Source organism: Polypterus senegalus, chromosome 1 (genome assembly GCF_016835505.1).
Source record: "Polypterus senegalus isolate Bchr_013 chromosome 1, ASM1683550v1, whole genome shotgun sequence".
In the NCBI taxonomy this organism is placed as follows: Eukaryota; Metazoa; Chordata; class Cladistia; order Polypteriformes; family Polypteridae; genus Polypterus; species Polypterus senegalus.
Genome location: NC_053154.1, coordinates 53,979,239 through 53,993,750, shown reverse-complemented (window position 1 = coordinate 53,993,750; position 14,512 = coordinate 53,979,239).

Genomic DNA, 14,512 nt, shown 5'->3' with positions numbered 1-14,512 from the left:
GGAATTGGTGTGTATCAAAAGCCTTTAAGTACCACGATGCCCTATTGGCTCTAGGTGTTGGACAGAAAACCTATAAATTTGCTTGCTTTACCTCACCCTCTCGCTCTTACCAAATGATGAAAGACCATCTCTCACCATGAACTGAAAAGGACAACACAATGAAGAGCAGAGCTCGGTAGCCATGTTGAGACGGGAATGTGGCCTGTTCTGAAGAAAGCTGACCAAAAATGAGGACTTAACTAAAGATATTTCAAGTTACTAACAAGTCTGTGTGCCACTTGAAACTACACATCACTGTTTATCAGGTTGTATGGTTGTCAATATTTAAATGTACTTTGCATATTGTTATTATTTATTAATATTATCAATAATACATTATTTAAATTGTAACTTGACTCCTGCTTGTCTTTTACTACACCTAATTGCCTGAGGCTATAGATGTAGAAAGGAAGGTGGGGAGAAGTTATATGGTACAGTACCTTATAACAAAGGCTACATATTAATAACACAATAGGGGAAAGTAGAGCAATATAATACTCTATGAAGACAAAACATAGTCGGCAGGATTTTGGGGTAACCATGTTTTACACCCTGTTTGCAAATACTGTTGATGTATATTTATGTGCATGTATGTGAATTTTAGGGCACCCAGTGTACAAATGTGGTGGAAGTAAAATATTGTTTGGTTGCTAAATTGGAATATAACCAACACAATGTACAGTACAATACAATACAGTTTATTTTTGTATAGCCCAAAATCACACAGGAAGTGCCGCAATGGGCTTTAACAGGCCCTGCCTTTTGACAGCCCCCCAGCCTTGACTCTCTGAGAAGACAAGGAAAAACTCCCAATAAAACCTTGTAGGAAAAATGGAAGAAACCTCGGGAAAGGCAGTTCAAAGAGAGACCCCTTTCCAGGGAGGTTGGGCGTGCAGTGGGTGTCAAAAGTAGGGGGTCAATACAATACAATATACAGAACAGAACAATTCCTTAAGACAGCATAATAATAAAAATTTTAGAATTACGGTTTAACAGTAGATGATATGACATAATTAGGTTTGGATATTTTTAGAGTCCTGGAGACCTCATCCATCTAGCTGCCTCCCCATTTGGCCATGCCACGGCTGAAACGTTGCTCGATGAAAGGACCCTCTTTCCCATGATTCCTGTGATCCTCCATCAGGGATGACTTTACCATAGGCAGGCAAACAACTTGGCAGGGGGGCCGTGGCACCAATGGCCACATTTGGGTACCGAGAAAAGAAACAGAATAGGTGAGGGTTAGTATTCAAATATAATTATCATGTTACTTATGTTATAGTGCTAATGACTAACAACAGAGATGCAGTATGTACAGTTAATCAGCAGCTCTAGTCAGGATATGCTAAACTGAAGTAGTGAGTCTTCAGCCGGGATTTAAAGGCTGAGACCGAGGGGGCATCTCTTATGGAAGCAGGAAGACCATTCCACAGTTTAGGGGCCCTGTAACTAAAAGCTCGACCTCCCACTGTTATTTTATTAATCCTTGGAATCCTAAGCAGACCGGCATCTTGAGATCTTAATGTGCTCAGGTTTGTAAGTCATGATAAGTTCAGACAAGTAAGCCGGACCTTGGCCATTTAATGCTTTATATGTTAAAAGGAGGATTTTGAAATCTGCCCTAAACTTAACTGGGAGCCAGTGTAAAGATTTAAGAACTGGGGTTATGTGTTCATATTTTCTTGTTCTTGTAATAATTCTTGCAGCGGCATTTTGGATTAACTGGAGGCTGTATAGAGAACAGTTTGAACAGCCAGTGAACACCGCATTGCAGTAGTCAATCCTACTAGAGATAAATGCATGAATTAATTTCTCACAATCCTGTTTATTTAGAAAGCGCCTTAATTTCCTAATATTTTTAAGATGGAAAAACATGTTTTGGACGACTTTGTAATATGCTTTAAATGACATGCTAGAGTCAAAGATAACTCCTAGATTGCGGGCTGATTCAGTAAAATTAATTGGGATTCCAACTGAGTTAAATGACGACAAAATATTGCTGTGATCAGCGTCATTCCCTCCAACAATTAACATCTCTGTTTTATCTGTATTTAAAGACAAGTAGTTCTCATTCATCCATTCCTTTAATTCACTAACACAACTAATTAAAGACAACATCGGAGAAACTTCATTTGATTTAAATGAAAGGTATAACTGGGTGTCATCTGCATACGAGTGAAAATTAACATTATGTTTCCTAATGAGAGATCCCAGTGGAAGCATGTAAAGTGAAAACAGTAAAGGTCCCAGTACTGAGCCCTGCGGACACCATATTGAACTTCTGTGTATAATGATGGAGTACTGTCTGCACATTTCTGTACATACTGGAATCGATTTGATAAATAAGAACTGAACCAAGCGAGCACGGGCCTGTAAGCCCAACATCGTTTTCTAGCCTGTGCAGTAAAATAGAATGGTCAATGGTGTCAAACGCTGCACTTAAGTCCAACAACATAATTACAGTGGAATTTCCTTCATCAGAGGATATCAGAATGTCATTTACAACCCGTGTTAGTGCCGTTTCTGTACTATGACCAGTGCGAAAGCCAGACTGGAATTTCTCAAATAAATTGTAATGCGTAAGGTGTGACTGAAGCTGACTGGCGACTACTTTCTCTAGTATTTTAGAGAGAAATGGTAAATTTGAAATAGGCCTATAGTTATTTAGTATGTGTGGGTCTAGGTCTGACTTTTTAAGTAAAGGTTTAATGACTGACACTTTTAGTGCATCAGGTACTGTGCCATGCAGTAATGAACTATTGATAACGGTTAGAATAGGCGCTGCAAGAACATCCATTGCACTTTTTACTAGTTTTGTTGGCACTGGATCTAGGGAACAAGTAGTGGGCTTCATTTTAGTAATTAAAGTTAAGACTTCCTGGTGAGTTACAGGATTAAAATTATTAAAGTGCTGAATGCAATGTGAGACAGGGTCTGCTAAGCTAGTATTTGGTTTGTACTGTGATGCTGAGATCTGGGATCTTATATTTTTAATTTTCTCATTGAAGAAGTTCATAAAGTCTGTACTGCTAATATCTGTTGGTATTTTGCACTGTTGATCTGAATTCCCATTTGTTAATTTAGCCACTGCTCTAAAAGTACCCTAGGATTTTTATTATTGCTATCTATTAATGTAGAATAGTATTCTGAGCGAGCTTTAAAGAGGGCCTTTTATATTTATTTACACTCTCTGTCCATGCAATTTGAAAGACATGTAGCTTTGTTGTTCTCCATCTGCTCCAGTTTTCGACACTCTAATTTAAGAGCTCGAGTGTTCTCATTAAACCAGGGAGAGTTTCTATGTGCTTTGATCACTTTTGTTTTAGGGGAGCCACTGTGTCCAGAGCATCTCTCAAGGTCACATTATAATGTGATATTAGCTGATCTAAATTGTTTTCCACGTTTACATTTGATGTTAACTGATCTAAATGGTTTTCCACAATTACACTCGACTTACTCAAGGTATCTATAAATTTTGAAGCAGAATTACAATCTAGATGTCGCACTGTCTTTGTTTTAATCTGCGAGTCGCTGGCATGGGCAGAACTAAATCAAACGTAATTAAGAAGTGATCGGAAATAACTACATTTAATGGAGTAATATTTAAATTTTGAATTTCAACTTTGTAAGTTATAATTAAATCTAATGTATGGTTATGATTATGAGTTGGACCTTTGACAATCTGACAAAATCCTACTGAATTTAACAAATAAGTAAAACATTTGCTAAAAGTGTCAGTTTCCACATCAATGTGTACATTAAAATCCCCATCAGAACTACGTGATCATAATTTATAGCCAAATCAGACAGAAGGTTGCTAAATTCAGTCATGAACAATGAATATGGCCCTGGTGGTCTGTAGACTAGCACTATAATTGTGTTGAAATCTGTTTTAATATTTAAAATGAATGCCTCAAAGGATGTAAAGTTGCCTACATTTTTAGGAGTGATTTGCATTTTGTTACAATGAATTATTCCAAGGCCTCCTCCTCGACCAGAATCTCTAGACTTATGAAGGAACGAGTATCCATCTGGTGACGCCTCAGCTAGGGAACAGTGTCACATTTACTAAGCCAGGTTTCAGTAAGAAGACACAGATCAGATTTTGTACTTAATATGATATCATTTACCAAAACAGCTTTAGTGCCAAGAGAGCGAATGTTCAATAAACAGCATTTAAAACTGCATGGTTCTTTCTGAACTGCTGATATATTTTTTGTTTTAATTTGAATTAAATTTCTATTACAGATGCCCCTGGTGGAGTGTCTGGTTTTATCCCTTGGATAATGTAGAGACTTCATATGTGTCACAAGGACACCCATATGTTTTTTAGTGCTGGTGGTACTCCCTAATTAAAGTGCTAAGGAGTGGTACCTTATACACAGTGGTAAGTCTGGGAGATTTGAGGCATTCTAAAAAAGGCTACATATTAATAATACAATAGGGGAAAATAGAGTAATACAGTATATTACTCTACCAAGACAAAACAGTCGTACTATCTTTTGTCTCCATAATTGTGAGTAATGTTGATTATTTATGTCCAATTCAATTTCGCACTTTGCCCACTAAACAAGTATTGGAACTTATAAATATTAATTTTTGTTTCTGCTTTCAGCATATTTAACTTTGATGTACTACTTTATCTGCTGTATTTGACAAGCACTGCATTGTGGCATAGTGGTTAACACTTTGAACTTCAAATTGTGGGTTCAAATTACACTACTGACACTGTGTGACTATAAGCAAGTCACTTGACCTGCCTGTGCTCCAATTGGAAAACCAAAAGAAATGGATCTAATTGTAAAGCACTTTGAGCTACATTATTTGTACAGTATGAAAATGTGCTATATAAATAAATGTTGTTGTATCATAAATGTTGTAAGTTACCTCAGATAAAGTCATCAGCCAAATAAGTAAATGTAAATTTGTGAGGAAGTGAGCAATTGTTCTTACCTTTATTTTGTTGGTAGTAATATGCTTGTGACATCTCCTATGAAGATTTTTCTTACAATGGAAAAACATCTGGAAAACGATTGTTAGATTCTTTCAGATTCTTGGTACTAGTGGCAAACCACTTCAATTAGGTAAAAAAGAGGTGGATTTCAGTGTCACCTTAACATTGGCTCAGTAGGAGTTTGTCCAGTGCTCATTATTCTGTCCTTCACAACTGTCCTTTGGTAGTTGTACTGTATTACAACATGTTGATAGATCTTATTTTTTTGTGTTTTTGTGGCTTATTCAGCAGACATCATCATCCATCCATCCATTCATTATCTAACCCGATATATCCTAACTACAGGGTCATGGGGGTCTGCTGGAGCCAATCCCAGCCAACAAAGGGTGCAAGGCAGGAAACAAACCCCAGGCAGGGCGCCAGCCCACCGCAGGGCACACACACACACACACCAAGCACACAGTAGGGACAATTTAGGATCGCCAATGCACCTAACTTGCATATCTTTGGACTGTGGGAGTAAACCGGAGTACCCGGAGGAAACCCACGCAGACACGGGGAGAACATGCAAACTCCACGCAAGTTTGCTGCCCCTGACATCATCACTTGTAGCCTAATAAAATGTAAATGCCATGTTTCTCCTTCACTACTTCAATGTTTACTGGAGACTGTCTCCTTCCTTTGCCACCTTCCAACATTACTGCCACCACTATGCTCTTCCGTGGCTGCTTCCATGTGACTCCAATGAATGTTTCTCTGCTGCATATGATTCTGGCAAAATAACTCCAGGGTCTAAGCCACTATCCTTCATGAGATCACCAGCAGCCACTCATCCATGCTAATGGGTTTAAGGAGAGGGTAAGTCTCATTCATGTGTACCACTTGGGAAGTGCTTGATCCTCTTTCTGTCTCTCAACTACACATACACCTGGCTTTTATTGTGGGTCCCACCAAATTTTTAATTCCAATAACTCATAATGGTGTGTATGATATGTCAGAACCATTTTAGAATATGTTTCAAATGTTATTTTTCATTGCAAACAATTATCTTCCTCTTTTGCATTAGTGCCTTTGTTTTTTTTTTTTTTTGAGGTAAAAATATCTGCTGGATTCACTTTGAGTCAAACTGCCAAATTACCTTGAGAAACAAGAGTACTTTTAGCTTTTCTTTCTGATATTATAGTAAATTACAACTTCAGAGAGAGTATAGAGTAGGCATTTCTGATATTTTTTCTGATCTCTGTAGAAAATTAGTACTTTTGTTTATCTTGATCTTATCCTCTGGCTCATGACATACTATACTATGTGAGTTTTGCCCAGATATTATGTTGATCTACATGGATTTAATTAAGTATTAATCAGACAGTTTTCCATCTTTACACAGAGATGTTTAATTTGATCTTTAAAGGACCTGTGGTATTTAACAGGTGCACACCACAAAATTCACATTTTAATGAATAAAGCCGTTTGCCTTAAGACTCTTCTTCTGGGATATGCAGATAATAGTGTAGCTTTGCTTTAGTAAGCAATAATTCATTCAGTTTAAGATGAAAAGCTCACTGATACTTAAAACCAAATGAATAATTCTAAGGAAATACTGTATTCTTACAATTAGACAAAATATAATTTGTAATATTTAACCTGTTTTATTAGCCTAGAGGTTATATTTCATATATAGCAGTGACATATATGCTGCATAACTGAAAAATGTACACCAACCAAAAAGAAACAGGATAGTATTATTACATATATAACAAATATAATTCTGTTAGTTAAAAGCCACACAGATATAATGTCATCCCTTCTAAAAACATGAACTTAGAACAAAAGTATAAGTTATGTTTTTTATTTGACCCTTGATTTGCTCAATGATATTTCTACATGAACAAATTCTTTTTTTAGTATATCGATTTATTTTTCAATAGTGGGCAAAAATGATAAAACAAACTGACGAGTTACCATGTGTACAGGACTTTTAAAACTGTCAGATTAAATTGTGCATCTGAAGACACTGACCTGTTCCAAAAGATCAGAAAAGGTGAAATATTAACTGCTCTAGAAGGAGTTCTTAAATTTATGAACAGAACCACATACATGTACATGAAATATCAACTCTTGAACACAATAATAAACTGCAAATGACCATGAAGCATAGCTGCAAGAAATTGGGGTCTCCAGCAGCAATTCAAGAAACAAAAAAGAATACAGAAATCAGCAGGAAAGAATTATCAAAAAAGGCTAAATAAATAAATTAAAAAAACAAAGTTTCAGTGAAGTTTCACAGAGCCCCTCTACTAGGATGCAACCAGATAATATCAATATATCAAACCTATTTGTACTGTCACACACACGTGTTTAGGAGGCAACTAAAGGGCTTGAATACAGGACTTCAACGCAAAGGCAATTCAAAGATGTTTGGATGTTGTATGTAAAGAGACATACTATGTATTGTATGTACTGTAACATTGACATTTATGTGGCAAAATGATTTCAATTTTTTTAAATTTAAGAAGAGTACTGCACATTAAGCCTGCAACAGGTCACACTGTAAACTGGTGGCAGAATGGGCACTGCATGATGGCACACTGCTATTGCTCTCTACATTTAGCTGCTGTCACTTGCTCTCAGTCTTGTTTTTTTCTTTTATTTGTGACTAGAGCAGAGATACCAGGAAAACAAATGTTTTTTACTGTTATCAATTTCAGTTAATAACATCTCAAAGTTCGCAACCATTTAAGTTTCATTTTCTGCCTTTTTTGTCTCTGTTCTTCCATAGTTTGTAGCGGGCACATCACTCAGGAACATTGGCAAATGAATATGGTGATTAGATCATGAATATTCAGAAAAGGTGTATTAACACTATATATGTTTACTGATGGGCATGACAGGGAGTGGCTCAAAGCATACACAGAATCAGATAGTTTGTAGTTGTTTTAGATTTATAAAGGAACTAGCTTAGCACATGGTCTATGTAGAGTTTTTATGTTTTTTGTTTAATGTGTGCGCCTTGTTTATGGCTTATGAGGGTAAGCTGAATTTTAGCATGGAATCTAAGCAAGATTTTGTATGTATGGCCCATGGTGAGTAAATAATTCTTCTAATTTTACTTTTACCTATAATCATACTAGTCACCTCTAACACCCATCCACCTCATTCTGCCACTACGCATGTATGCAAAGCTGAGTTGTTATGTTTACCTGCTGATTCACACTCGCACTTGGAATATTTTCATCTGAGGAGATAAGTAAACATTAGAATCCTTTCTAAACAGGATAAAATCATAATAGTGTTTTCAGGGCCTCTTAGTTGCAACAGCAAGTTCAGTTGCAAATGCTACTGTTGAAATAAGAATTATTGACAGATATCACTTAATTTCCACAAGCACAATGCAGCTCCTGACTACAGTAGATGGATTAGGAGAGCATGAGGGTCATGAGCTCGCTAGTAAAGGGTGTGTGGTGCTCCTGATATCTGTGCAAAAGGACGAATGTCCAAGTCTTTAGAGTCCTGTTGCTTCCTGTCATACTATATGGTTGCAAGACATGGTCGCTATCCAATGACCTGAGATGAAGTCTGGACTCCTCTGGTACTGTGTCTCTTCGGAGAATCCTTAGGGGCCACTGGTTTGACTTTGTGTCAAATGAGCAGCTGCTCAAAGAGTCCTGAATGAGGCACATTACCTGCATTGTGAGGGAGCGTCAGTCACGGCACTATGGCCATGTGGTGTGATTCCCCAAGGGTTATCCAGCACACAGGATCCAAATTGCTGAGGACCCGAGAAGCTGGACCAGGCCAAGGGGATACTCACGTAACACCAGGGTGCGGCAGATAGATGGTCATTTCAGAGGGTGGGACTGGACTGCATGTCTGCCTAGAGGGTTGCCAACCAGGATCCTGAGCTGATTTGTTGTATGATGGGTGCAGCAAAACGCTGTACCAGTGCATACTTCCCAACCTGACCTGACACATACACAGTAGTATCTAAACACAAGCCAGAATGACTAAAATGTAAGGCAATTAAAAATAAAAATGTTCTGATTTGTCTGTCAGTTACAGTCACTGTCGTTATAAAGGAGTCCCCATACCATTTCTTGACACACTTCTGATGAATAATCTGCTGGCTGAAGTCCTCAGCGTTAGTGTGTCAGAGAAAGGATGTGCAACATTACTCATAATGGCACTCAGTTTTGTTTTAATTCTCTCCTTTGCTATGATATCCACAGAGTCCAGAGTATGTCCTATTGCAAAGACTGCCCTTTTAATTTGCTTGTTGACTTGCTGGGCCTCTCTTGAAGTGATGTTACCAGCCCAGCACACCACAGCATAGAAAATCACACTTGCCATCATAGAGTGGTAGTGGATGTGAATAATGTCACTACTCACATTAAATGAAAGTAGTCTTCTAATTAAAAAGAGCCTGTTTAAAATAGTTCCACTATAGTTTAGCCTGGTGAGAAGTTTAAATGTCACACATAACACATGAACACATAAAATTCAAATTCTTATCAAATTCCTATCAAACAAAACTTTTAGCTGATAGTTCAGTCATATTTTCTCAAATGCTAATTTAAGTTTCCTTTTACAGTGACAAGAAGCAACCTATCCTTCAAAAGGTTTTTATTAAATTTATTTAACAATTTTTTTTTTTTAATTTTTATTTATTAATTTTATTACAATCAATACATAGCAATCAAGTTTTTACAAAAAAGAATTATGCTAAGAACAGATCGATCCCCACCCTTGAGAGAGAGAGCAAGCCAAACGGTGTAAAATTTAAGGCTTGTAAAAATACCTAAATCAACAAATTCTCTGTGCTTTATAAACTCATTTCAAAATATTACTGATTAGATCCTGCCATGTTTTGAAAAAGTCTGCACAGATCCTCTAACTGAGTATTTGATTTTTCCAATTTTAAATAATATAACACATCAGTTTCCCACTGACTTAAAGAGGAGAGTTTGGGTTCTTCCAGTTTATCAGAATAAGTCTGCGTGCCAACAGTGTAGTGAATGCAATCACAATTTGTTTGTCTTTCTCCACTTTAAGACCCTCTGGAAGAACCCCAAACACAGCTGTTAATGGGTTAGGAGGGATTGTGAGTCCAAGACTGTCTGAGAGGTAATTAAAAATTTTTGTCCAGAATAATGTTAATTTGGTGCAGGCCCAGAACATGTGACCTAGTGAGGCTGGGGCTTGGTTGCAACGTTCGCAGGTTGGATCATGCCCTGGAAACATTTTGAGAGTTTTAGTGAGACAGATGTGCTCGATATATAATTTTGAGTTGTATAATTGTATGCTTTGCATATGGAGCTTGAGTGAATTCTCTGCATTGCTACTTTCCACTCCTTTTCTGATATATTAATTGAGAGGTCATTTTCCCAGTGTCCTCTTGGATCTTTGAAAGGAAGGGATTGTAAAAGGATTTTATATATTGTAGAGATGGAGTCTAACTCCTTGAAATTGAGCAATAATTTTTCCAGCGTGGATGAGGGTGCAAGATGAGGAAAATCTGGAAGGTTCTGTTTAACAAAGTTCCTGATTTGAAGATAGTGAAAGAAATTTGTAGCTGGAATGTTAAATTTGGAATGTAATTGTTCATAGGATGCAAAGGCGTTGTCTATATAAAGATCTCTAAGCAAGTTAATTCCAAATTTTTCCAGATATTAAAACTGCATATGTTTGTGAGGTTGAAAGAGGTGGTTCTTTTGCAGGGTGCCACAGAAAGAAGCTTCTCCGTCTTAAAATGCTTTCTACATTGGTTCCAGATTCTAAGTGAGTGGAGCACAATTGGGTTATTAGTGTATTGCCGATAGCGTGTGTTTATTGGAGCACAGAGCAAGGAATACAAAGAAGTACTGCAGGATTTTACTTCTATTGCGGTCCATGCCTGTGTATGTTCTTCTATTTGTGTCCAGGTTCTTATCGACTGTATATTTGCGCCCAGTAATAAAACTGGAAGTTAGGTAGAGCCATGCCGCCTTCTGCCTTTTGTCTTTGTAGGGTCGCTCTTTTGATGCGTGGATGTTTAGAATTCCAAATAAATGAGGTTATTGTTGAATCTAATTGCTTAAAGAACGATTTATTAATGTATATTGGTATGTTTTGAAATAAAAAGGAGCTTAGGAAGAATATTCATCTTAACAGTGTTAATTCTTCCAGCTAGTGTGAGATGAAGGGTTGACCATCTATGCAAGTCTTGTTTAATTTTTTCCATGCAGACACGAAATTTTGTTGATATAGTTTACTTGTGATGTTTACCCGAGGTATTTAAACTGTTCTGCAATGATAAAAGGAAGGGTGTCTAATCTAATATTATATGCTTGAGAATTCACGGAAAGAGTACACTTTTATTCAGATTAATTCTGAGACCAGAGAGCTTTTGAAATTCTGTGAGTGCTGCTAAGACTGCAGGCACAGAATTTTCTGGGTCCGATATATACAGTACCATGTCATCTGCATATAATGAGATTTTCTGTTCCAGTCCTTCTCTGCTAATCCCCTTTATCTGATCAGTATTTCGACAATGTATTGCCAGTGGTTCAATGGCAATTGCAAACAGCAGTGGTGACAAAGGGCATCCTTGTCTTGTGCCACGTTCTAGTTTAAAGTAGTCTGAGCAAATGTTATTGATGCAAACTGAAGCTTCTGGGTTAGTATACAGTAATTTAATCCATGCACAAATGTTGGGCCAAACCCAAACTTCTCCAAAATAGTAAAAGGTATTTCCATTCAATCATGTCGAATGCTTTTTCTGCATCCAATGATAATAATATTTCTGGGGTGTTTGATTTAGTTGGTGAGTATATTACATTAAACAGGCGTCAAGATTTGAAGATAAGTGTCGGCCCCTAATAAATCCAGTTTGGTCTTGTGATATTACTGAGGGAGCACTTTCTCCATCCTTCTAGCTATGATTTTAGAGAGTATTTTAACGTCGTTATTCAGAAGTGAAATTGGTCTGTATGATGCACATTGTAATAAGTCCTTATTTTGTTTTGGAAAGACAGTGATTAGTGCTTGGCGAAAGGTTTGTGGAAGAGATTGGTTATCTCTGGCTTCTGTAAATGTTGCTAATAGGAGGGAGCTAGCTGAGCGGAGAATTTCTTGTAAAACTCTGCAGGGTAGCCGTCAGGGCCTGCTGCTTTTCCACCTTGGAGTGACTTTATAGCATCCAGTAATTCTGATAATGACAGAGGTTTATCGAGTTCCTCCACACTAAAAGCGTCAATTTGTGGTATCTGTAATGTATCCAGAAATGCATTAGATTGTATATTGTCTTCTTTAAACTCAGTAGTATATAGGGATTTATAGTAGTCTCTAAAAGTGTACATTATATTTTTGTGTTCGATGATTTTATCTCCGTTCGTGTTAGTAATTACGAGATTGCGCTATGCCTTCTTGCTTGTGAATTTGTTGCGCTAAAAGCTTATTAGCTTTCTCTCCATGTTCATAATAATGATGTCTGGATTTGTAAATTAGTTGTTCAGTTTCTTTAGTTGTCAAGAGGTTTAATTCTGAATGTAGAGCCTGCCTCCTCTTATGTAGAGTCTCGCTTGGTAGTCTGGCATGTTCTTCATCTATTTTAGTAATTTCGCTTTTATCTCTGCTACTTTCTTCGCTCGGATTTATTTCTGTGGGAAAGATATGAGATAATCTGTCCTCTTAAGAAGGCCTTAAGAGTTTCCCAGAGTATTCCTGCAGAGATCTCAGGGGATGTATTTGTCTCTAGAAAGAATTCAATTTGTTTGGATATAAATTCAGTACAATTCTCGTCAGCTAATAGAAGCGGATTGAGCGCCATCTGGGGTGAGTGTATGGGGCTTAGTAATTTCAGCTCCAAGATCATGGAGCATGGTCTGAAATAACAATAGCATCGTATTTACAAGATTTAATCTTAGGCAAGAAGTTATTATCTATAAAGAAGTAATCAATCCTTGAGTAGCAATGATGTACTGGTGAGTAGAAAGAATATGTTCTTGAATTTGGGTTTAAAAACCTCCAGGGATCTGATAAGTTGTGATCAGTTATAAACTTTGTAATTATCTTTGCGGTGTTAGTTGCCGTTCCCCCTGTGGAGGAAGTCTTATCTAAAAGTGGATTTAGAACACAATTAAAGTCCCCAGCCATTATAAGTTTATGAGTGTTCAGATTGGGAATGGATGCAAATAAATTTTGTATAAATTCCTTATCATCAACATTAGGTGCATAAACATTTATCAAAATCATTTTACAGTTAGATAAGTCTCCCATGACCATCACATATCTCCCTTCAGGATCCAATACTACATCTGATGCTACAAATGGTACTGTTCTATGTATGAGAATTCCCACCCCTCTAGTTTTCTTTGTAAAACTAGAATGGAACATTTGGCCAGTCCAGTCTTTTGCAGCGGAACTGATCCTTACTTAGTAAGTGGGTTTCCTGTAAAAATACTATTTTAGCATTTAGACCTGTTAGGTGAGAAAGTACTTTCTTTCTCTTTAATTCGTGATTCAGGCCTTTAACATTCCAGCTTACGAAGTTAACTGTCCCATCATGGAGACACTGATTCTGAGTTTTTGATGTCATTTTATAGTCTTAACTGGAAGTGAAATAGTTTAGGTCTTAATTTCCTATTCCCCCAAGAGTTGTTGCCATGCAGCTTATTATTACGTTGATAGTTATAATTATAAAGATTGAGATGATAGATTAGATATAGATCAAGCCTGCTCTCTTTCTCTTCCCCCCTTAACCCCCACCCTCCCTTTTGCCTCCCCAGGTGAGGCTAAAACCCACTTCATGCAGTCCCAGTCCTCTGACATACCCAGAGACAGAGCACGTCCAAAGCACATCAAGCCCCCATGCAGTGGCTTTAAGGTTAAAAGATAGAGATATCTGTTACCAATATAGTCTTTAAAAGAGGAAAAAGAAAAAAAAAGAAAAGAATTTTGCACTTAATATATATATATATATAATCTTCAGCAATTTTAGTGCATTAAGATGATACCCCAGATAATAAACCCAGGTGATGGTGTTAAAGATGTGTCCAAAACAAGCATAACAAGTCTTAATGCAGTAATAGCAATAACAGTAAACCAAGGGTATGATATTGAACAGTCTCATTTAGGGTACACATGAAATAATTAGAAAAAAAAAAAGAGGAGGAAAACGTAATTAAGCACAATAAAACATAAACATTTAGCCCTAGTAATACTAAGTAAATAAGTAATAAGTAAGTAATAATAATAAGTAATAATAAGAATATGAGAATATATGCTGATAAAAAACCCGTATTTTAAAACAAATAGATCAGACAGTAGATTATTAATCCTAGCTTTATCATTTACCGCCATGACTCACAATTATGTATCAGAATAGTCCGGGATCAGCTTTCTTAATTCATTTTCTGCTTCCTCCTTGCTAGCGAAAACATAGAAATGACCCTGCCATTCCACTTTCAGTTTTGCGGATACAGGAGGCGTATTTGACACTGGCTTGCCGTAGCCGCTGTTTAATATTATAGAAGGCTGCGTTTAATA